The sequence below is a fragment of the Mustela lutreola genome, chromosome 1, assembly GCF_030435805.1.
Source record: "Mustela lutreola isolate mMusLut2 chromosome 1, mMusLut2.pri, whole genome shotgun sequence".
Taxonomy (NCBI): domain Eukaryota; kingdom Metazoa; phylum Chordata; class Mammalia; order Carnivora; family Mustelidae; genus Mustela; species Mustela lutreola.
In genome coordinates this window covers 41207797-41234158 of record NC_081290.1, presented here as the reverse complement: position 1 = coordinate 41234158, position 26362 = coordinate 41207797, and positions in this window count along the sequence as shown.

Sequence of the window (26362 nt, the reverse complement as noted above, 5' to 3'; positions counted from 1 at the left end):
AGGGGTAATCTCCATGGCATGGTTGGAAACTTTGCAATGCTTCCCGACCTCTTAGGTAACAGACAATGCTATTCCCTCTATATAGTACAAATAGAGTCTCCATTCTAAAATTAGATTATATTTTTGAAGATGGTAATCCATAATTATTTAATTATAAGAAATCTCCTAGTAAGCACATCTTCCTCCTCATGTCCTGAAATTGGCAGGTCTTTGGCCCTCTCCCTGGTTACACTATCTCTTCTAGTAGATAGGGAAGGGATAAGGTGTAGATTGCATGGCTGTCTGAACTCTGGATCTGTGAATGGTTAAGACAGCTTCTATCTCCTAGTTCCTTTAGAAATTCCCATCTCTGGGCTTCTCTTACTCTTGTCATGATCAGATGTATCACCTTCATTCCTCAATAATTCAGCATTTACTATGTGGGGTGTGGTCTCTTCTCTTCTTCCATTGACTCTTTTGGAAAGGACACTAGACAATAATCGTATACTAGCTTTCTTGCACGCTCACCTCTCACACACATTTCCTGGCTGAACTCACGTATTTGTTGGCACAAAAAATTCTGGGAGGACAAACCCATCTCAATCAGCTTGTATTTTGCCTTTATGTGTTTGCAGAAGTTGTCAGTACTCAATTCAAATTCAGAAAATCAAATCATGTTCTCTGAAGAAAATAAAAAGATATCTTATTAGAGAAGAGAGGAGATAAAATAAACTTTGGGAAACTTGATAAAAGTACAAAAATTGCTATCTGCTGAATCAGCATCTCAAATAAGGGGCGAAGTATCTAAAATTTTTAATGTATTTCCCTCATATTATTTTCATCCACACCAGAGTTTGAGTGATATCAGCTTTTTCTTCTTTAATTCAGTCATCCTTTCATTTGTCAACAATTTTAAGACATATAACACCAATTGTTAAAATCAATTTAATGAAAGTAGGGCATGTACTTTGCTATAAGTTTTTCCTACATTACATATTTTTCTCCATATGTTGTTTTGCATTATGAAAGTTAATAGATGTAATCAAATGTAAAAATGTTTTTTTTTTTTTTGTTATTGTTGTTAAAGAGGAAAAGCCATGACATTGGTTTGCAATGTACTTAAGTGCGTCCCAGATCAAATCTGAAACTGGCCACTGAAAGTGGAGGGCGGGGAGAGACCAAAGAATGAGGCAGGCCACTCCTGGTTGGTAGGTGCTGGTTTGATACAAGAGAACTTACATATGAGTTTTGTCTTGGGTGGGCACAAGATGAGAAGATCCACATATCACCTACCAATTCTTGAAAGTTTATATAGAGGTCTCCACCAGATTTAGTCACATATACCCTCCAGATGGTCGCAGCATCACATTACTATCTCAAGGTTATATTGTTGAGCAGTCATTGGACAAGGCAAGCAGAACTTATATTCCAAGGACAGAAGAGGGGATGAGGAGACTCCAGTTATCCTGGTGCCACTCATGGGTTTACAAGCTGTCATATCTTCTTGATGACCTCCCCAATACATGACTCCTGGAGAATATGGCATCAGAGCTATCTGTACCTTTCATCAAATTGTCCCTCAAGTCTACTGGTAGTTACACTTGTACCCCTGTAGAAAATAGCCTTGTAAGCAGGTGAAGTGCTCCCTGAACAGATGAGCTTAAATAAAGCTATCCAAGACACTACTGAGCAGGATGAGATGTATTTGTGGATTTCAATCAATAAATCCAGATGAGATATTATCCTCCTGGAAACCTAAGAACATAGTCACTATTAAAATACTTCTCAATATACACTTATCCCATGTTTTATATATGTGGGCATAAGAAAGGAGAAAATATAAAGATCTATTATGCTTTTCCCTAAAATAATACTTAAAATTCTCACTACAAAATATGGTGTGAACCAAGTGGTTTCTTCTGATGTTCCATCTCCTGGTACTGAGCACTTTCTGTAGTTAGTCATCTAGGCAAGTAATGAAGCCAAAAGAAGAGTAATATCACTATCATAAAATTACTTGCTTCCAGTGGGTAGGGGCCTGGCTCATTGTAGCTTGCTACAATATTTACTGTTTTCTTAAAAAGTGCTGCACATTTGGACCTGGGTTCCTCATTTGTGTTGCAGACCCACTGAATGAGTAGTGTCCACCTGGACTCATATCTTGTCCTGGTGAGACTTGTAGGCAAATGAAACCAATACAAATATGATGATACTTTTATTGCCTGCTGTCCTGTGGTTAATAAATTCCTTTGTCTCTGACCCAGAGGTCTCGTATTATCTCTCAGGAGCCATGAAACTATGAACTAACTTTAAGTTTAGTAGGGTAAAATCTTGGACACTTTATCGTCCTTGATATACTCCTTAGCCAGTCTTAATCATGGGCTATTTTCATAATGAAGTGGAACATTTTGAGTTTACTTCTCAGTAAAACCAGAAAAATACCAACTGTCATATAGTGCTTAAGCAATGTACTAGCTTTCTATTACTGCTGAAACAAATTACCACAAGTTTATGGTGGCTTAAAAGAACATAAATTTATAATCTCATACTTCAGGAGGTCAAAAATCCAAAATCAGTCTCACTAGACTACAGTCAAGACATTGGCACCTTGGAGGCTCTTGAAGAGAATTTGTTTCTTTCCCCTTTCCAGTTCCTGGGAGACATCTGCCAGCCTTTTCTCATCCAGGACCCTTCATCCTAAAGGGATCACTCCAGCCTCTGTTTTTGTGGCCATAGTTCCTTCTCATTCTGACTGTCTTTCTTTTGTAAGGACCCTTGTGATTATACTGTACACACTTGGATAATGTAGGTTAACCACCTGTTTCAATTTTCATAACTTAATCACATTTCCAAGTACCTTTCCCATGTATAATATCATCTTCACAGGTTTTATGGCTTAGGATATGGTCATCCTTGAAAGGCCATTATTTGGTCTACCGTGAGGGGTTTAAAGATGCTAAGAAGACCAGCAAAGGCCCAAAGTTGCTCATACAGGGAATAACTTCAGAGGAAATCTTTAGGGGATTCACAGACCTGTCTCCAAAGGCCTGAGGATCCAAAAATAAATAAACCTTTATATATGGGGATTCTCAGATCATAATTAGGATTTAGTTGGACCATAATCACACATGAAGGCAATTGTGACATTCTTCTTAGAGCAATAATGATGGAATAGACATGTAATCAAAAGGAAAAGATTTGAGGGGTGCCTGGGTGGCTCAGTGGGTTAAGCCTCTGCCTTTGGCTCGGGTCATGATCTCAGGGTCCTGGGATCGAGCCCTGCATTGGGATCTCCGCTCACTTGGGAGCCTGCTTCCTCCTTGCTCTCTGCCTGCTTCTCTGCCTACTTGTGCTCTCTGTCAAATAAATAAATAAAATCTTTTTAAAAAATTTTTAAAAAAGAAAGGAAAGGATTTGAATTCTATCTACATTATTACCTGTGTGTTTTCAAAAAATCTATGTAACCTAACCTAATTGATTCATTCATTAAAATGTAACAATACATCTATCTAGTTGAATTTTATGGGAATTTACTGGGTAAAACATATTATTAATTACAATGTTATACACATATATAATTTGTATCATGGTACTTGTATATTATAATTTTTAAAATATTTTAATTTAGTGTATTTGAATATATTTCTGTTATACATTACATTGTTATAGAAAGATCCAATATTGTAAATTACCTGTCAATACCTAATTGGATAGCATTTTTGAATATATTCTTTAATTTAAAAATTATTACTTTTTAACTCATATTTGTATTGTGGTAACAATTTTCTTCATTTTTTTCAGGTTTTTATTTCTATTGTAGTTAGTTAACATATATAGTAAAATTGGTTTCAGGTATAATTTTGCTTGTTTTTTAAAAAATCCCTATATTGAGGAACACCTTGATGGCTCAAGGTTGGTTAAACACCCACCTGTGGCTCAGGTCATGGTCCCAAGGTCCTGGGATCAAGCCCCACATCAGGATCCCTGCACAGCAGAGAATCCGCTTCTCTATCTCCCTCTGCTTCTCCCTTCACTCATGCTCTCTATCGCCCTCTCTCCTGTCTCTCTCAAATAAATAAATGAAATCTTTTTTTTTTTAACTCCTATATTGAATTAAAAAAATTAAAAATTAAAAAAATTTAAAATTAAATTAATTTTTAAAAATTATTTATTTGACAGAGATCACAAGTAGGCAGAGAGGCAGGCAGAAAGAGGAGGAAACAGGCTCCCTGCTGAGCAGAGAGCCCTATGTGGGGCTTGATCCCAGGACGCTGAGATCATGACCCAAGCTGAAGGCAGGGGCTTTAACCCACTGAGCCACTCAGGCGCCCCTCCTATATTGAATTTTAATAAAAATATTTTATAGGATTTTGAGAATCTATTTAGAAGACAGTAAAATAAAGCATTATACACAAACAGTATTTGCAGACTCCTCACATTCCATAGCCTGAATAGTTGTGTCCCTCTCAAAATTCATTGTTGAACTCCTAACCCCTAGTGTGATCGTATTAGGAGGTGGGGACTTTGGGTCATGATTAGGTCATGAAGACAGAGTCCTCACAAATGAAATTAGTCCCCTTGTAAAAGAGACCCCATTTGTAAGAGTCCTCATAAATGAAATTAGACCCTTTGTGAAAGAAACCCCAAAGAGCTCTCTTATCCCTTCCACCATGTGAAGAGGTAACAAAAATATAGTTATCTATGAAGCAGAAAGTAGGTCTCACCAGACACTATATCTGCCAGTGCTTTAATTTTGGATTTCAGAAACATGTTTCTATTGTTTATAAGCCACCGGTCTATGGTATTTTTGTTATAGCCATCTGAATGGACTATGATACCACACTTCTGAATATAAATGAGAGAATAATTACAAGTGTATAGAGATTTGTAAGAAATCTATGAATTTATATATCACTTTAGGAAATTTAAAAATGTCTTCCTCTTCAGCCTTATAATATACGTTTTTTTAAATGCCTATCTGGATAATTCCTATACAAGGAAGTTCACAACTAGAAGAAATTATATATATATATAATATATGTATATTATATATATAATTTATATATTATATATATTAGATTTAATTGAACAGTGAAAAAATAATACAGTGCCATTAATAATCATTGTTTTTAAATGCATATCATATGTATAGATATAATAAAAACATATTATGTATACTATTCCTTTTTAAATTCTGAACAACCCTCTTTAATTTCTTTTTAAAGTAAAGAAGCTTCAATTCATGGAAGTCAAGTAACCTTCTCCATATCATCAAACGTAGGGAAAATAGAATGAAATTTTCAAAAAGACTTTCCAAAAAACTGTAAAGAGAAATATATGGAGTAAGCTTTGCAAGGAGGAGGTTGTATTTGAACTAGGTCATAAGAGATATAAAAGATTTTGGTTAGTAGGAAGTTGATAGACTTTTAGCTAAGGAACTGAACTGTATTATAAAGTATCCAATAGTTTCTCAAAATTAAATTGGAGGCTATAAATGAAGGAGACTTTTAAGACAGAATAATTTGAAAAGTGACCTGATCACACAGTTTGTTGGGGAAAAATTCTTCTAGTTACATGCAATCATTGAATTTACATTCTTCAGTGGGCTATGCCAAATAAGTACATATTATGTTCTGATTTTTAAAAAATATCAAAAATAAAAGTGCCAGAGAACTCTCAACATTTAAAGACATTAATAAAGATAACTAATTCTTTGAATGAGCTGGACAAAATAGATTATGAGCAATTATTACTTTCTTTTTTACCATTGCTTTTTTTTAACTTATTCTGTTGACTGGTTTCTAAACATGAATGAAATCTAGCTCAAACCTTGCAGCTTACATGATCACCTTTAAATATGAGTAATCTTATTTGCTCAGACAGTAAAAGTTCAGGAAGTCCAAGACTCAATTCCTTCTACCTCCAGGTTGAACCTGACTCAGGTCTAGAAGTGTATGGTAGAAAGAGGGCATTTCCAATCTTATTCTGTTTTCCCCATATTCTTTCCTCCTTATTCATTAGCTGTTCTTTGTTCTACAAGGTTGATCTTTATTTATTTTTTTAGTTGAAGTGTAATTGCCATGACATTATTATATTATTTTCAGGTGTAGAGTATAACAATTCAACAACTCTGTACATTACTCATCAAGATGAGTATACTTTCCATCCCCTTTAGCTATTTCACCCCTTCCCCCACCCCCAATAGCCAAAATAACCTCGAGAAAGAAGAGCAAAGCTGGAAGTATCACAATCCCAGATTTGAAGTTAAACTACAAAGATTTAGTAATCAGAACAACATGTTACTAGCACAAAAATAGACACATAAATCAATGGAACAGAATAGAAAGCCCAGAACTAGACCCATGCTTACATGGTCAGTTGATCTTTGTTTATTTTTGAGGTGTGGGAAGTGAGGATTTAAGAGCAAAGGGCAAGATTTAGGATGTGAGTGTGTTTATAATAAGATACAGGCAGTAGAATGCCTCAGATATGGAAGATTTTTAGATGTAGGCTACCCCCACCCCTGCCATAGGAGTTATTTTGTGTGGTCTCACAAGTATTTACCATCTGCATTTCCTTGATGTAAGATATATCTCCTCTAGAATTCCTGACCTCTGACCTCCATCGATCTACATCTCTGTCCTTGGATCTAGTGTTTAAGACCACACAGATTCTTTATCCTGGAAATACCTCATCCCTCTGTTCAGGTCGTTGCAGAAGACTTTCTTTCATAATTCTAGCCTCCCAGAGGCTACATGTGTCCTCCAGTAATCATTTACTTTCGACTTCATTGGTGACACCTCTATTTCTGTACTTCTCCTGCTTTGGGGGGGCTGCTCCAGGCTCACTCCTGCTTTTAGTTTTTTGTTGTTGCTGCTTTGTTTTGCTTTGTTTTGTTTTTCCCCCATATGCAAGTAAAGTACTGGTTCTATGCCCACTAAACTCTGTGAAATCTGCCAAATAATACAAATGCAAGTTGTTAGAGAACAGAGAAATCAATGCCACTTACGGAAATCAAAACGCTCAGAGAGAGTGGTATGTGAAATTGATTGAATTTGTACAAAAGAGCCTGAATAGCAATGGTATGCTAGGTCAGAAAGCTTTTGCTGGCTTTAAGAATTTGAGCTTTATAATTAGGTAGCCTTAGGTTTGAATTTAATTTCTGGGGTATATCGCCTGGTTGAGTCTGAATCAGACACTTCAATTGCATTAACTTTCCTATGTTTTCTGTAAAAGCTATGTATTTCTTAAGGTTATTATAAATTAAAAATTATTTAAGGTAAGGAAGGACTTAATAACTAGTTTATTATAAATAGTCAATAAATTATAGCTTAAGAGGTGTCGGGGTGGCTGAATTCGTTAAGTGTCTGGTTTCGGCTCAAGTCATGATACTGGGCTCAGGGGATCAAACCTCCCCATCTCCCAGCTGGGCTCCGTACTCAGCAGATGTTTGCTTCTCCCTCTTTTTCTGCCCCTCCCTTCTTTCTCCCCCGCAACTCATGCACAATCTCTCTCTCCTGTTCCCTCTTTCTTTCAGATAAATAAAAAATAAATAAATAAATCTTTAAAAATAATAAATAAATAATAGCTTAAAATAAATACAGTAGAGATTATAGAGTTAGGGTTTTCTTTTAATATTTTATTTATTTGAGAGAGAGCATGTGATATGGGGCTTGATCCCACCACCCTGAGATCATGTCCTGAACTGGAACAGCAAGGCATTCAACTGACTGACCCACTCAGGAGCCCCTGGAGTTAGGATATTTAATTCATGTATGGATATGAAGAAATAGAAAACAAATATAATTTAATAGTGAGAGTTACATTTGAATGGGAACCATGAGTTCATCTTCACATTCGAAGTGCTCTCATATTACTTTGTACATTACATTTTAATTATCTGGGCACTCACTAATCTTCTCTAAGAAATTATAGGCTCTTTAAATCAGAAATAGTATCTTCCTCATCCTTTTATGCCTTGGCACTGACACATAGCCATCTTTAAAAGGAATTTCCTGAATGAATACATTAAGGTGTTATGAAATAATTGTTCTTAGAAATTAAATATTGGCATGATTACCAATAATAGATATTGAGAAAAAATTAAATAATGAAAGTGGTTAATTGCCAAAAGTGGCCTACTGTTTGAATGCAGAACAAATTCAGTGGGATAAAGATGACAAATTAGAAAATTATTTTTCTAGATGTGACTCAGAGTGACAGGATCCCAGACCAAGTGACAACATTGAATGTAAATAAGCATCCAAGAGTTACTGTGGAGAGTCATGCATGATGAAGTGAATATAGAATAAAAAGAAAAATTAAAATGGGAAGTCCTACTTCTGAAGGGAAGTAGAGACATATCTGGAACATAAATGTGGGACTTAAGAAGCAAATTGACCTAGGAATAAAAAAAATCCATATTGATATTTGGATTTTGAGACAACATCCAGGCATTTAAGTATGAATTTGTTTTTCCAAATTTGGAAATATAGACTTAGAGAATTAATTAAAATAAAAATCAACATGCAGAGTTATTACTGAAAAAGTGGCAGCTGTGATGCGAGTTTAGATTACTTGGGGAGAATTATATAAAGTGCGTTTTCTTTTTTTTTTTCAATTTTTTAAAAATTTTTAATTTTTTTATAAACATATATTTTTATCCCCAGGGGTACAGGTCTGTGAATCACCAGGTTTACACACTTCACAGCACTCACCAAAGCACATACTCTCCCCAATGTCCATAATCCCACCCCTTCTCCCAACCCCCCTCCCTCCAGCAACCCTCAGTTTGTTTTGTGAGATTAAGAGTCACTTATGGTTTGTCTCCCTCCCAATTCCATCTTGTTTCATGGATTCTTCTCCTACCTACTTAAGCCCCCATGTTGCATCACCACTTCCTCATATCAGGGAGATCATATGATATATATCATACTATATGATAGTTGTCTTTCTCTGCTTGACTTATTTCACTAAGCATGATACGCTCTAGTTCCATCCATGTTGTCGCAAATGGCAAGATTTCATTTCTTTTGATGGCTGCATAGTATTCCATTGTGTATATATACCACATCTTCTTGATCCATTCATCTGTTGATGGACATCTAGGTTCTTTCCATAGTTTGGCTATTGTGGACATTGCTGCTATAAACATTCAGGTGCACGTGCCCCTTTGGATCACTATGTTTGTATCTTTAGGGTAAATACCCAGTAGTGCAATTGCTGGGTCATAGGGCAGTTTTCAAAAGCAGACAATCAACAGTGAACTCTGAATTTTGGTTAGACTTAGTGACTAGGAATGTTACCATTTACTGATAGTGCGGTTCGTGCCCACTAAGAGAGAAACTAGGCTTTGGAAAAGAAAAGGAATTTGCCTTAAATCATACCACTAGTAAATGCTACCAAACGGAGCATCCAGGAATCAGCCTCATTCTATCTCAAATTCTCCTCTTCCCTACCAGGTAGGGCAAAGGCAACATATATGAAATAGACAAAGAAGGAAGGTAAATCCAGGTTTTAATGGAGATGAATGTTTTAAGAGTATATTATTAAATACAGGGCTGACCTAGGAAGGAAAAGTTGAGGATGGTCAAAATAAAATGTGATAAAATGACCAAGCTGTCCAAACTGTCCTTGAATGGCCATTGAAAAACTGTGGAGCTCTGCTTTCTGGCCATTATTAAATAACACTTTGTTACCCACATCTTTATTAATGATTAAAGGCTTCAGATCTTATAAACAGTCTTCTCCAACTGTACCTCTAGCAAATTCATCCTGAAGGATTTCCATAGCCCTGAACACGGAAGGGCTCATGTAACTGACAAGGTAACGACAGGGGCAATTTTAAACTGTTAAAAGATGGCTGTATTTGATCTTTCCTAGTGCTGATTTCAGCAAAAGAAGGGGAAATGTTCATTATGTCAAAAAGAATGTAAAACACGAAATATGATGCCAGTTTCTGAGACTTTTCCATCCAAATCCTCTCCTACCCAATGACAGGAATATGTCAAAATTATAGTCAGGGAAAACGAAGTAAATGTTGGTTGATCTCAAGCTAAGAAAGTAGTTACTGTTAACAAGCTTTGCAATTTTACAAATCCCCATTTATGTACAGCAGTACATGATTTTATATTAGCCAGAAAAGATGACAGGGAAAGGGGTAATATTCACTGCAATAAAAATGATCTTTGCTTCTATGAGGCAGGTTTTATTCTTTGATTTCCAATTTGATTCAATGCTCAACCTAATGAAAATGTTACAGCAAATAAAATGCATTTCCATTGCACAATCATTTGTGATTTTGTTTAGACTAGCTGTGAATAACTCTGTTTTTTTCCTAAATGAAATTATTTAGTTGTCTCATATCAAACCGTTTGCTTCGTAGCAAACAACAGAAGAGAAGAGGTTAATTTAAAACAGCATTAAGGCAAAAATATCAACAAGGGAAAATGCAAGGTTTAGTCAAAATAGACAATTGAGAACAAATGGCAAGGATCAAAATACACTAATTGAAAACTAGGCAGGACATTTTTCCCTTTCTTTCTTTTTTAGTGCACTGATTTAAAAAAGTCGTTAATTAGTACACATCATCTGATCTACTCCACACTGGGAGTTTAACCTTATAATTTTGTCATTTTTCAGAGAAGATGGGTGTTTAATGAAAACACCATTAAGTTATAAATCCATAATGATGTGTTTTGTCGATAAACCGGAGACTACTCAAAACATTCCTTTGTAAATTTTGCATATTTCCAGCATTTATCTACCACTTCATGTTTACCAAGTGCTTTATTCTTGTTCAAGAATCTATTTTTCAAAATCATATGTAAATATTTTTCTAAAGGCTATTAGAACACACAATGGTGACAGTTCTTAAGTTTTCTTTAACAGTTGATATCATTTATATTATTCAACTGTTTCTCTCAATTTTATAGGTAAGTAATCCAGAACTCTCTGATTCAAAAGTTAATTATCCATTGTCTGCTCTGTGAATGTACATGCTAGGTCTTTATCTTTTCAAGGACTTTTATAACCTCCTGGAGGAAGCCAATTTCTCATCACCTGTGTTACAATAAAATAACGCAGTTGAAACTTAGCTAGGTACTTAAACCTACATTGCTGCAGTGTTTCTTCAGCCTTAGCCTCTGGCATTCATGACCACATTCCAAATATTCTCAACTCATAACCATGTAGGGATGAGTTGGCTGCATGTGGATGACTCACATAATAAGAGACATTATTGGTTGATTAGTTGTGTATCCTGCATCAGACATTGTGCTGAGCGTGCTTATCAAGTACTCACCCTTTAGAGACTGATAATAACTTTATAAGGCAGCTGTTATAATGACTTCCTATTTTCCAATGAGAAAACTGAGTTTTCGAGTATCTAAATAACTTGCCAAACATTATATAAGTAAATGAACTGGAGCTGGTATTCACACTCAGAGAGCTTGAATCCAGACCCCTCTATTTTCGCCTAGTGAAATATACTTCCTCCCCATCACACTGGGGATTTGGAAGAACTCACTATTTAGACAAGCTACTTTAGTTTAGTCATCCTTCTACCACCCTAATTATAATAAAGAGGACAAGCAGAGCCAGGATTTGCTCCATGAGGTGGAAAGAATAATTTCCCACCTACATCTGTCCATTGGGATTATCTCACTTTGGCTCCTGAGGCGCCTAAGCCAACAAAAATAAACAAACAAATAAATAAATAAATAAATAAATAAATGAAATAATCCAAGCAGAACAGTTTCAGCTTTGCCCAGCTTGTGTATTTAGTCAGGAGGGCAGCTGTTCCTGTGATGGCCAGATTCTCTGGGGATGCTTTGGCTGTGACTACCCATATGATTATGATTGCAGATTGCCGCTTGGCAAAGAGAAAGCATATTCTGACCAGGGCAAGTGAAGGAGAGAGGGGTCATGCATTCAGAGTATTGGGAAATTATGAATTTTTCAGAGTTATTATTTCAGAGTTGGAAGGGCTCTTAAAGTTTACTATCCCTTTACATCAACAGCGTCTGACCCAATTCAATTAGATCATCATGCTTCTCATCACAGTTGAAAGAGGAGAAATGTTAAATGAGCTGGTACGAATATTCTAATTATTTGAGCTGTAATATCATATTGTCTTTTGTGATCTCACTGCTGTATGTTGCAAAGGTTGGGAGTGGAGTGGCAATATATTGCATAGAAAGCTACACATGGATCATGTGAAGACAGCACTGACCCAGGTGTATCTTCTCAGTTGGTATTCTTACTTTCTCTAGCCTCATTCGCTGACTGATTCTTACCTTCTGAATCACTCCAATCTAGGTACCTAACCAACCCTGACAGATCTGGCAGCATTATTTCAAGCTGAATTACTCTTTCATTGCATCGGTATGGGTCACAGACACTGACAACCCAACAAAGTTACAGTTTCCATTCTTATTTCCCCCCTTGCCAAATTTCACTCCCTTGCCAGGGGTTCACCCCTGTCCTGTCATTTTCACTCAGACTTTAAAACTGGGCTTGTGTTTTGTTTACTTCTACTTCATGAGTTTTTCCACATTAGGTTTGAGTCCTTCCTTAAGTCCCAGGGCAATTGACTAGGTCACCCACCAGAAGTTCAACTTCTAGGAGTTGAATTGTTAAATTCTAACTCCCATGTCACTACTAGTGATACTGATTTAACTTAAATGGACCTATTACACCACGACTCTCACTTAAAATAATTAATGCTTCCACAATATTCTACTTGCCATCTTTGAGCACTTAAATAGTGCAACAAGATCCAATTGGGCAACGGATCCTCCTTGTGACCTGGACTAATGTTCTCACACACATGAGGCCCTTCATGATGGCAGACTGTTTTCCTAGGCCTGGTCCTACATTCTTTTTTTCCTGATTATCTGCTATTTAGGTTTCAACATACTTCTCCGTTGCTCTTCTTACAAATTGGTAGGAGGCATTTTTTTATTCTTCTTCTTTAACTACAAAGAGTTTTTTTAAAAATCTTCTCCTGGACCTAAAAGAAGGACTCAACCTCAGGGAAAAAATTAAATAAATAAAAATAAAAATAAAACATGGTATGCCAAGTTGTAATACCCACACAAATTATGACAGCAATAAGTCTTTTATTTTGAAATATATTTCCAATATTTTGGAATAATCTCCTTTTTATCTTAAGGAAAATCCTTAATCTTATCAGCCAAAAGGTTTTAATACATGGCTTTTAAGCCCTTGGTTTTATCCAGAAAATAATCTATTTAGAAATAAAAGTGGCATTAGGAAAGTGGTTGAAGAGGCTTGCCTGAACTTTCCGTAGTGCATCAGTCTCTGTACACTTAAAGAAATGAACCATCTTTAAATAGTCTAATGGCTTTTAGAGGCACTCTAATAAAACAACACTTCCTTTCAGTTATTTGATGCACTAAATGTATTTCTGGTCCACCAGTTTCATGTTAAGTGGGCCTTTATCCTAAATTGTTTTTCTATTTGCATATATATTTTTACAGCTATGGATATATGGTACATTTTATACAATTAAAGGAAACTGTTCTTAAATCCAGAAAGTTCACATGTATGAAGTGTAGCTCCCAGAAAACCCATAATATACTTTTCCAAACTGTTTTTCTCACTCAGGGTTTTTGTTTATTTCAAATGGTCTTTGTTTTTATTACTTGAATTCTGTGCTTATATGGGTTAATCTCAGAAGTTCACTTATATGCTTATCATTAATAGTTACTCTTTAAAGAATATTTTATTAATGGCTGATACTATTCTAAGTATTTTCATGTACTAATTTATCTAATACTCCCAGGAAACCATTACAGTGGGTACTATGGTTATTCTCATTTGATAGGTTTAAGAAGGAAAGAGAAGTTAAATAGTGCATAGTTGCAAATTATATACCAGAGATTGTGCAAGTGAGAGAGCCAGGAACTAAACCCTGTCCTCAGATTAGACCTTCTAGTGTTACTTCTTACTCCATCCTGTCTTAGTTCTTCAGAGAAACTTAATAACTCATGCAAATCACCTTAAGTAGGATTTTAACCCAATTCTTTTAACTCCAATTCTAGCATCATGTCTATTTTACCTTCAGAATATATGTTCTTTTTGACATGGTGGTAGAATTGGGCATTGTAAAATAGTTTTGTCAAGAAGAGTATCAAGATATCTTTTTCTAACATTTCTCCCTCACCACCACTGTTGATGTGCCCAGTTGGAGAAACCACTTGGAAACATTTTGTTAATCTAGAACCTCTGCATTCGGATAAATGTATCTGGATTGGGGCGGGGGTAGAAAGTTCTTTTCTGCCTTGTGTGGTGTTCTGCATTGGCTTCTCCTTGCTAGTACGTAATGTGGACACTTGAAGTAAATGGGCAGATAGCCTACGCTTCAGATCTAGTTAAAAACAGAGATGAGGGGCGCCTGGGTGGCTCAGGGGGTTAGGGCCTCTGCTTTCGGCTCAGGTCATGATCCCAGGGTCCTGGGATCAAGCCCCGCATCGGGCTCTCTGCTCAGCGGGGAGCCTGCTTCCTCTTCTCTCTCTGCCTGCCTCTCTGCCTACTTGTGATCTCTGTCTGTCAAATAAATAAATAAAATAAAATTAAATTAAAAAACAGAGATGAATGTGAAAACAAATGAAGGTCTTTCTTACTTATTAAAAAAAAAAAAAAAATAGAGCATGAGTCTCAGCACCCAAAGCAAAATTCAACCCCAGCCATCTATCCTATCACACTGGAGACACTAGCCATGTTACAGTTATTATATATTTACACGTCTAGTGTATATTAGCAATTGTATCAAGCACAAAGGTTAAAAAGAGAAAAATAAACAGGACGTGGATTTTATTATGCTTTCAAGTATGGTATAAAGGAAAAAAATAATGCAAGTTTGAAGTAAGGTACCCTGTCCCCTGGCAGAGAGCAAGAAAAAGTTCTAAGCACTTACACATTATACCTCTTTACAGACCATACTGGCTGATCTTTTGCTGGTTCCTTTTCTTTCCTTTTCACTTCTATTGTTGGCTTTAGCTTTTGGATAGTTCATAGACTTAAATCTCCTAATTTTTTTTTTTTTCTCTAGCATATACCTTTTATTTCCTCTGTACTCCAGACTAACATCTCCATTCTCAAACCTCATATAGCCAAATCTGCATTCCTAACTTACTCCCTGTCCTCCAAATTTGGTTTACTCATGGTATTCATATGATAGAAAATCATTTTTTCCAATTTCTCAGTGAAAAATAAAATGAAACCCGAGACTCATCCATGAATTCTCTCACAATCCACATTCTATGGGTCAAGAACTTCTGTTCATTTACCTTTTATAATAGATCCAGAATATGAAAGTTTCCCTCTTTGTTCATTTCAAATTGGGCCCTGGTCCCAGCTGCCCTCTTTTATGACCAGGATGACTGCAATATCTCTTTAATCAATTGCCCTGCTTCCACACCTGTCCCCTACCCACACTCTCCTCTCAAAATGCTACAGTGATCTTTTTCAACTCTAAGTCAGACATGTGCTACTTCTCTGTTCAAATCCCGCTGCTGGTTCCCTATTTCCCCCAGAGTAGATGCTAAATCTCTAAAATGGCCAACATGGTCCAATATAATCTGGACAATATTACACTTCTAACCTCACTTTCTTCTACTTCCCTCCTCATTCATTCTAGACACAGTGACCTTCTTGCTACTTTCAGAACACATCAGGAAAGCTCTTACCTGATGGATTTTTCACTGATTATTCCTTTTTTCTTATCTTACTTCCCCCAGATAACTGCATGGTTTGCTGCCTCACTGTCTTCAGTCTTCATCAAAATCATCTTTCACTCAAGCCTGCCCCTAACTACCTTATACTAAGTCTCCATCACTCTCTTCATGTCCAGAAGCACTCTTCATCTTCTTTCAATTCTTTATTTTTCTCTATTATACTTATTATAGTCTAATATATGGTATGTGTTAATTACTGTTCTAAGCATGCTGCATATATAAATTAATGTAATCCATACAATAACTGTACCAGATCAGAAACATTATAGTCCCCACCTGAAAAATGAGAACATTGTGACACATAGAAATTTATGCATCCTAACCAATTTACATTGCTGGTAAGTGGCTCAGCTGAAATTTACAACAGTCTGACTTGAGATCCGGTTCTCTTAAGCTGTGCAGCTTCTATGAGGCAATACGGAGTTTATTAGACTATAACAGTGGTATGTACAGGGTTACTGTGGAGACACCTAGGAAAGACACCTAAAGAAGGAAGTTTCAGCTTGAAGTTTAGGAACTGGCAACCATGCTTTCCAAAAGAGGCAGAGTTCACTCTTGAAAGATGCAGTGGTGTTGGGGAAAAATAAAAGTGAACAGAGCATCAGAAGAAGAATGGACAGAGTAAAGACAGAAACTCGACATGTACAGAGGATTACATGACATGATAGTATTACTGGACCATTAAACTGTCATAAGAAAACAGTATGCCATCTATATGACAGACAGTATGAGAACACCTAGGAGTATAGAACAGGATTGTTCTCAGCAGGGCCTGAGAAAGGTAGCCACATGAAAAGAGTAGGATAGGACACCCTTGGGACTGAAAGGAAGGAGAACAATAGATTGGGTTATAAATCAGGGAGTGTGAATGTAGCCTAATCTCACAAGAGAACCCTGCATAATTGGTTTTGGAGTAAAAGATACAAGGAAAAGAGCTAGATTAATATTGTCTCCTACAATGTTTTGGAAAAGCTTTATTAAACTAAAGGTGCATTTCTAAATACACAAAAACTGTATGGACATGTTAGGTTATTACTTATGCCAGGGGAGGGTGAGGAAAATCTTACCTTCTTAGAGCCATATCTTCTTGAGTGCCATGCAAGCAAGTTTTCTGTTTCTGACTAATGCATAATGAACATAATAAAGTTAAATAAACTTAAATAACAAGTCAACAGAAATCTGTGGGGGTCCTTAAGATGGAAATTTGCCTTTAGTGACTAAGAATTGAAGAAGCTTAATTTGGTAGTAAAAAGACTACTTATGAAATATTTAACAATTTATGAATGATTCTTTCTTAGTAGAAAGTGGTAATATCCACCAAGACACAGTATTATTACCCAAGAAACAGGGTAATAAGACACTTAAAATCAGAGCATATGAGTGGCTCAGTAGCTAAGCACATGCCTTCAACTCAGGTCATGATTGGGATTAAGCCCTGCATCAGGCTCCCTGCTTAGTGGGGGTCCTGCTTCTCCCTCTCCCTCTGCCTGCTACTCCCCCTGCTTGTGCTCTCTTTCCCTCTCTGTCAAATAAATAAATAAAAATCGTATAAAAGAAAAGAAAAAAAAAAGGACTCTTAAATTGTAAGTACAGAGAGCCTGGGTGGCTCCGTTGGTTAAGTAGCTGCCTTTGGCTCAGGTCATCATCTCAAGGTCCCAGATCAAGTCCTGCATCAGGCTCCTTGCTCAGTGGGGGGTCTGCTTCTCTCTCTCCCTCTGCTCCTCCTCCTGCTTATATTCTCTTGCTCTCTCTGTCAAATAAATAATTAAAATCTTTAAAAAAGATTGTAAGTGCAACAAGATTTGATGAACATAAATGAGTTTAAGAGTGCTGGTTTAGACAAGCTATACCATCCAGAAACCCCTGTTGCTGATCCTTGTCACAATGCCTTTGTATATTTGCACAGTATATTTGTAGGTATGTGTGTTTATGTGTGGATACCAGCTTTCCTCCCTTAACCATAGTGGTAAAAAGAATAATGACACCCCCCAAGATTTCTATATCCTAATTCCCAGAACCTGTGTTTTTTTACATGGCAAGCAGAAATTAAAGTTATAGATGGAATTAAAGTCAGTAATCATCAGAACTTGAAATGGGGAGATTGTACTGGATTGTCTAGGTGATTTAAAAATAATCACAAGGTTTCTATAAATTTGAAGAAGGATACAAAATAGTATGTATCAGAGGAATGGAGTGAGAAAGACTCCATTGTCCATTGCTGGCTTTTGAAGATGGAAGAGAGCCATGAGCCAAGGATGACAGGCTTGATAAACTATAAAAAGCAGGTAAATTGTTCTCACCTAGAATCTCCAGAAGGAACATAGCCTTGCCAACACCTTTACTGTAGTCCCCTGAGTCCCATTTTGGATGCCTGAACTCCAGACTTTTCAGATAGTAAATTTGTGTTGTTTTAAGTCATCAAATATGTGTTGATTGCTATAGCAGCAAGAGAAAACTAATAACCATATAGATAACAGAATTTTCTGCATGTACATTTTATTGATGGATTTAAACTTGGACTTTTGGAAAACAAAATTTTGACAATGTGTTGCTATAAAGAGAGGTTAATTTTTTTAAGATTTTATTTATGTATTTGAGAGAGACAGAGAGAGCACAAGCAGGGGGAGCAGCTGAGGGAGAGGGAGAAGCAGGCTCTCTGCTGAGCAGGGAGCCTGACACGGGGCTTGATCCCAGGACCCTGGGATCATGAGGTGAGCTGAAGGCAGAGTCTTAACTACTGAGTCACCCAGGTGTCCCTCAATATTTTTATACTTATTTCCCAGACTGAAGGAATAATTGCAGAGAAATATAGTGTCTATGGAGACAATGGGAACATTGAACTGGTAAGCCAATTTGTGTGAAATTTACCAAGTTCTTAAGTTTTAGGGTTGTTGTTATTATTAGTAGTATGATTAGTAGTAATAGTTGTAGTAGTAATTGTATTTTGATGGAGAAGGACTACCTCTGGGAAAGAAAACATCTTTTACTGAATAGAAAGCACCCACTTTCCCATTAATTAAAGTGCTAGAGAGAAAAAAAAATGAATAACAGTTGTGAGGGAAACAAAAAATACACTTATTGTGAATTATTGCATGAATGCAAAAGCCCAGTTTTTCTGGTGAGCAAAGAGAATTGCAATTGTGACAAAAAAAAAGGCAGTCAATGTTCAAAGAGCACATCCATTTTTCTGGCTGTTCCCAAGCCAACAGAATACCCAACTCTGGTGAGTTTTGATGTTATTGTAATGTTCAAAGAGAATTAACACTTCCAAGCACAGTGACTTTGTCATAAATGGAGAGGCAGAAAAGGAGGGGGAAGAGAAAGAGAAGGAGAGAGAGACGAAAGGAGACGAAGGGTTCTGGCACCATCTGTCCGTGTGCTAATAGTTGCTTCTATAGCAGCAGCAGGTTTAAGTCAGGAAAATCAGGCATTTGGATGATTCACCATTGCATCAGCTGCTGTTGTTTGCATTTTACTTTTGCTCGTTATCTTTATTAGGTAAAGGTATTGAATATCATGTTGTTTATTCAAAGCAATTATTGAGTAAGGGAAAGAAGCAAAATCTGCACGCAATATTTTAGAGACCAGTGAATGAGAAAGTCAAAGAGAAAAGATGTTAAAAGAGTAACATACTTTTATTTTGGCACATTTAAAAATTAAAATTTTGGAAATAAGGGATTTTGAATATAGGAGAGTTGACACAGATTTGGGATTGCTATACCAATTGACTCTCTCCTTTTTCCATCTATCTAACATGGATTATTCTTAAAAATGATCAAATTCAAATTTTATAAGGCATGCCATCAGCTCACCCATGGTCCATATTCTTGATTTGTTCCTAATATGACCTTTCCTTTTTTTTTTTTTTTTTAAGATTTATTTATTTATTTATTTGACAGAGATCACAAGTAGGCAGAGGGGCAGGCAGAGAGAGAGCTGAGCAGGAACCTGATGTGGGGCTTGATCCCAGGACCCTGGGAGGACCCTGAGCCGAAGGCAGAGGCTTTAACCCACTGAGCCACCCAGGTGCCCCCTAATATGACCGTGACACTCTAGCTGGGATGGATCAGTAAATGCTCCCTGTTAGGCCTGTTTCTGTGCCTATGTAAAGCTTCCATCTCCAGAATAACCATGATTTCAAATCCAGATTTTCTTTAACAGCCTGTATAAAAAAGCACTGCCTCTGTGAAATTACTTTGACATGAATGATGAGTAGGTGTTAAATAATGGGATGTTTAATAATGTTAGTAATAGGTGTTAAATGATGTTAAATAATGGGGACAGAGGAGGATGGTTAGACAATGAAACCTACTCTGAAACTGAATGTGTAAGTAAGAGCAATGTGGTCAAGGTAATACTGAATAGATGGATGATTTAGAGTGAGTGTTTTATTTATTTATTTTTATTTCTTTATCAACATATAATGCATTATTTGTCCCAGGAGTACAGGTCTGTGAATCATTAGGCCAGAGTGAGTGATAGGCCAGAGTGAGCAATAAAACCAAATAAATAAGGGGAAAAATACATTGTCTTTATCAAACTTCAGCCTCCTTCCATATAAAACCACTCATAGTGCTAAACGAGATAAAGCAAAACAAACAAACAAAAAAACAGCGTTTATATGAATTTGAAAAAATATTCTCAATTATCTCCTTTTATTCAGAGATGAGAGAGGTGGTATCCCCCACCTTCATGCTCCCATTTTTAGCATTTTCCTGCACTTCTTCCCACAATGATCCTTGCTCCTCAATGTATGCCAATACCTTTGATGAGAATGGCTGATCTGAACTATAATATTTTATTGCAGTAGTGCGTGGTAAACACTTAAAACATACTCAGTGGGCACGTGGGTGGCTCAGTAATTGGGCGGCTGCCTTCAGCTCAGGTCATGGCCCCAGAATCCTGGGATCTGGCCCCACATCTGGCTCCCTGCCCATCCGGAAGCCTGCTTCTCCCTCTTCCACTCCCTGTTTGTGTTCCCTTTCTCACTGTGTCTCTCTCTGTCAAATAATAAATAAAATCTGTAAACAAACAAACAAAGATACTCGATGAATGAATGAGGGAATAAATGATAGGTTGAATGAATGGAAATTAAGTGTTCTTCTCTTTGGATATGATTACATTCCCTTAACTATAGAGAGAGCAGAGCTGGTAGACTGGACATTAAAAAGAAATGAATTATAGGTTGAATCATGAGCAACATCAGCAATTTCCAGGGAAATATAGGAATGTACATCATTCAGATTTAAGAATACTCATAATATAATTGGAATATACCCAAAAAAATAATCTTCTGTGGTCATTGGCTATAACTCTGAAAAGGTAGGCAAATCATTCATTACCAGAGAGTGCACACATTTATGGAAAAAAAAAAGTGTTTGAATTTCTCTGTTTTAATTTGTGTCCCTGTGATCCTGATACTAGAGAACAAGGCATCTTTCCAAATTTTTCAGACATAATGAATTACATTTCTAAAAGGAAATATATTGTGTTGTATTATACACCTTTAAGAAGACAGCAATTTAGTCCCCAGAAGAGCCCTGGAATAGGATAGTCAATATAGATAATGAGGTGAACTAATGAGTCTTCATGAATTTTCAGGCCAGTTCTAAATGAAATAATAATAATAATAATAAAACAAAAACAAAAAACAAATGAAGATGACATAATTAATTAATAAAATAGTCACTCAGCTGCATGAACTAATGAGCTACACATTTGCCAAATTGTTTTCCCTATACTATACTTTATAGATACAGGACACATTCATCCCACATACACTGACAACATTTTAATGTAGACTGCAACTCCTAAGGCAGTGAGAAATAAAACCAAGGAAATGTCACTTATTATTATTCAAAAACAACACTATTTACAATGCTATTTCCATGTAGTTATTTGTATGTGTGTGTACACATATAGATACCCACGTGTACATATGCATACACAAACACTGGCATACAAACATAAATGTGTGTGTGTACACATGAAAGAAAAATGAATAGCAGATTAAGTCTTATGCATAATGATTATATCCATTCCCTGTAAGACTGGTAACAATTAGCCTCTCAGTAATCACAATGTAGATGTTAAAAAGGTGCAATTGCTCACTTATTATTATATTCTAATGCAATTTTTGTATCCTTTTACTTTGATTTATTGATATTGCCATGGTATTTCTTTTAAAGTCTATATAATTTGCTGTCCTGTAAGCAACCAGTGCACTATCTCCTATCAGCAACTAGTATACTATTCTGAGGCCAAAATGTGAATCCATAATTTGTAAAAGTGCAGCTAAACAAGTGTGTAGTTCTCCAAAATTGGGGGGGAAGAAAACCCAATAAACAAAAAACTCCTTGTCCAAGTGGGAAGATATACAATAAAAAACACAATTATAATAAATACAATCTTGTAAGTTGTACACTTTATATTTTCTGAGACTATAACATCTCTTGGACTCCAATATATGAACAAAATTTCAGATATCCAAATGAACTTCTCAAATATAGCCCTGAATGAGACCAATACACCACATGGCATAGTTCTTCCTTCCCCTTGGCTTGGAGTTTCCAAGTCTTCCTCTGGAGTCCACCAATGTTATGTGATTTTGTTTCAGCATTACTTTTTGTCTGAGATGTGCTGAATCCCAAATTATTATTTAATGAAAACCTACTATATTACAAATCCACTTAATATATTTTCCAATTTCTTTCTTGTAACCAATCTACCAGGTAACTAATTTCTCCCACAGAGGTAAAGAAAACTGGCTTTGTAATATTAACTAATTGGTTAAGTTCTCAAATTTAATAAGCTGCAGATGTAGGATACTAAACTAAGTCAGTATTCTTCTAATGTCAGCCTAGACAAGTAGGCCCTGGGTCTCCCCACTTCTCTGCTGTTTTGAAGTGCTTTCTTTGAAAGATGTCTCTCTCTGGGACTTGGAATATGGCAGCTGGAGACACCAGTGCCATCTATGAATGGATACCAATCCTATTTTTTCTATTAGGGTGCTTTCAAACCCCCACCTCACATTATTCTCCTCCATACCTAAAAGATGCTGACCAGATAACAAAGGAGCTCCAAGACTCAACAATGGAGTCCTGGTTCCAGAAGTATAATCTGGAAAGCAGAAAGTTCTCACTAGCCAGAATGTTATTTCTTTCCCAAGATCCTTAAAATTGGACCATCAGAATGACAGTAATATTTCAATTTTGTGTTACAATCTTTCCGTCACCTTGGATTTAAGACCCTTGCCCTTTATCCATTCATGTTCTAACCTTGGTGCTACCTCTAGTCTACAATGTTTACTATACAGAGGAACCTAACAGCATCTTTTGTCCTTTGGGCCACCAGCAGTTGCATCCAGAATAGTCACCTTACCATTTTTGCAGGTTCTATGTCATATGTCGATCAGTCCTCTAGAAGGAGTCATGCCTATCACTTCTTTTTTTTTTTTTAATTTTTTATTTTTTATAAACATATATTTGTATCCCCAGGGGTACAGGTCTGTGAATCACCAGGTTTACACACTTCACAGCACTCACCAAAGCACATACCCTCCCCAATGTCCATAATACCACCCCCTTCTCCCAAAACCCCTCCCCCCAGCAACCCTCAGTTTGTTTTGTGAGATTAAGAGTCACTTATGGTTTGTCTCCCTCCCAATCCCATCTTGTTTCATTGATTCTTCTCGTACCCACTTAAGCCCCCATGTTGCATCACCACTTCCTCATATCAGGGAGATCATATGATAGTTGTCTTTCTCTGCTTGACTTATTTCGCTAAGCATGATACGCTCTAGTTCCATCCATGAACAAACAAACAAAAGACCAGGGCCAGATGGCTTCCCGGGGGAATTCTACCAAACATTTAAAGAACTAATTCCTATTCTCCTGAAACTGTTCCAAAAAATAGAAATGGAAGGAAAACTTCCAAACTCATTTTATGAGGCCAGCATCACCTTGATCCCAAAACCAGACAAGGATCCCACCAAAAAAGAGAGCTATAGACCAATATCCTTGATGAACACAGATGCGAAAATACTCAACAAAATACTAGCCAATAGGATTCAACATTACATTAAAAAGATTATTCACCATGACCAAGTGGGATTTATTCCAGGGCTGCAAGGTTGGTTCAACATCCGCAAATCAGTCAATGTGATACAACACATCAATAAAAGAAAGAACAAGAACCATATGATACTCTCAATAGAGGCTGAAAAAGCATTTGACAAAGTACAGCATCCCTTCCTGATCAAAACTCTTCAAAGTCAATGAGGGGAGGAGGAGTCAAGATGGCGGAGAAGTAGCAGGCTGATACTACTTCAGCTAGCCGGAGATCAGCTAGATAGCTTATCTAAAGATTGCAAACACCTGAAAATCCATCGGCAGATCGAAGAGAAGAAGAACAGCAATTCTGGAAACAGAAAAACAACCACTTTCTGAAAGGTAGGACCTGCGAAGTGAATCCAAAGCGATGGGAAGATAGACCCCGGGGGGAGGGGCCAGCTCCCGGCAAGAGGCGGAGCAACGGCGCACAAAATCAGGACTTTTAAAAGTCTGTTCCGCTGAGGGACATCGCTCCAGAGGCTAAACCGGGGCGAAACCCACGCGGGGTCAGCGTGGCCTCAGGTCCCGTCGGATCACAGAAGGATCGGGGGTGTCTGAGTGTCGCAGAGTTTGCGGGTATTGGAACGGGAAAGCCGGCTTCAGAGACAGAGCCGACAGTAAGCTCGCAGCTCGGGATGACCTTGAACCAGTCGCAGGCTCGGTGAGCTCAGAGCGCAGCCGAGGTCAGGCACACGGGAGTGACTGGGCGCAGTTCTCTGAGGGCGCACTGAGGAGTGCGGCCCTGGGCTCTCGGCTCCTCCGGGCCGGAGACCAGGAGGCCGCCATTTGTATTCCCGTCCTCCGGAACTCTACGGAAAGCGCTCAGGGAACAAAAGCTCCTGAAAGCAAACCTGAGCGGATTACTCGCCTCGGCCCCTGGTAAGGGCAGTGTAATTCCGCCTGGGGCAGACACTTGAGAATCACTACAACAGGCCCCTCCCCCAGAAGATCAACAAGAAATCCAGCCGAGACCAAGTGCACCTACCAAGGAGTGCGGTTTCAATACCAAGGAGAGCAGCAGAATTCCAGAGGAGGAGAAAGCAAAGCACGGAACTCATGGCTTTTTCCCTGTGATTTTTTTTAGTCTTGCAGTTAATTTAATTTTTTTCTTTTTCATTTTTTGTTTTTTTTTCTCGCCTTCGGGTAAAAAATTTTTTTTAAACTCTTACCTTTTTCTTTTTTAACGATTTTTTACTAGTTTATCTAATATATATATTTTTCTTTTTTACATTTTTTTAGGTGTTTTCTTTTTTTTTTAATTCTTTTTTTTTTCTTTTTTTCTTTTTCTTTTTTTTTTCTTTTTCTTTCTTTCTTCCTTTTTGAACCTCTTTTTATCCCCTTTTCCCCCCTCACAATTTTGGATCTCTTCTAATTTGGTTAAAGCGTATTTTCCTGGGGTTGTTGCCACCATTTTAGTATTTTAATTGCCCCTTCATATACTCTTATCTAGACAAAATGACAAGACGGAAAAATTCAACACAAAAAAAAGAACAAGAGGCAGTACCGAAGGCTAGGGACCTAATCAATACAGACATTGGTAATATGTCAGATCTAAGGTTCAGAACGACAATTCTCAAGGTTCTAGCCGGGCTCAAAAAAGGCATGGAAGATATGAGAGAAACCCTCTCGAGAGATATAAAAGACCTTTCTGGAGAAATAAAAGAACTAAAATCTAACCAAGTTGAAATAAAAAAAGCTATTAATGAGGTGCAATCAAAAATGGAGGCTCTCACTGCTAGGATAAATGAGGCAGAAGAAAGAATTAGTGATATAGAAGACCAAATGACAGAGAATAAAGAAGCTGAGCAAAAGAGGGACAAACAGCTACTGGACCACGAGGGGAGAATTCGAGAGATAAGTGACACCATAAGACGAAACAACATTAGAATAATTGGGATTCCAGAAGAAGAAGAAAGAGAGAGGGGAGCAGAAGGTATACTGGAGAGAATTATTGGGGAGAATTTCCCCAATATGGCAAAGGGAATGAGCATCAAAATTCAGGAGGTTCAGAGAACGCCCCTCAAAATCAATAAGAATAGGCCCACACCTCGTCACCTAATAGTAAAATTTACAAGTCTCAGTGACAAAGAGAAAATCCTGAAAGCAGCCCGGGAAAAGAAGTCTGTAATATACAATGGTAAAAATATTAGATTGGCAGCTGACTTATCCACAGAGACCTGGCAGGCCTGAAAGAGCTGGCATGATATTTTCAGAGCACTAAACGAGAAAAACATGCAGCCAAGAATACTATATCCAGCTAGGCTATCATTAAAAATAGAAGGAGAGATTAAAAGCTTCCAGGACAAACAAAAACTGAAAGAATTTGCAAACACCAAACCAGCTCTACAGGAAATATTGAAAGGGGTCCTCTAAGCAAAGAGAGAGCCTACAAGTGGTAGATCAGAAAGGAACAGAGACCATATACAGTAACAGTCACCTTACAGGCAATACAATGGCACTAAATTCATATCTCTCAATAGTTACCCTGAATGTTAGTGGGCTAAATGCCCC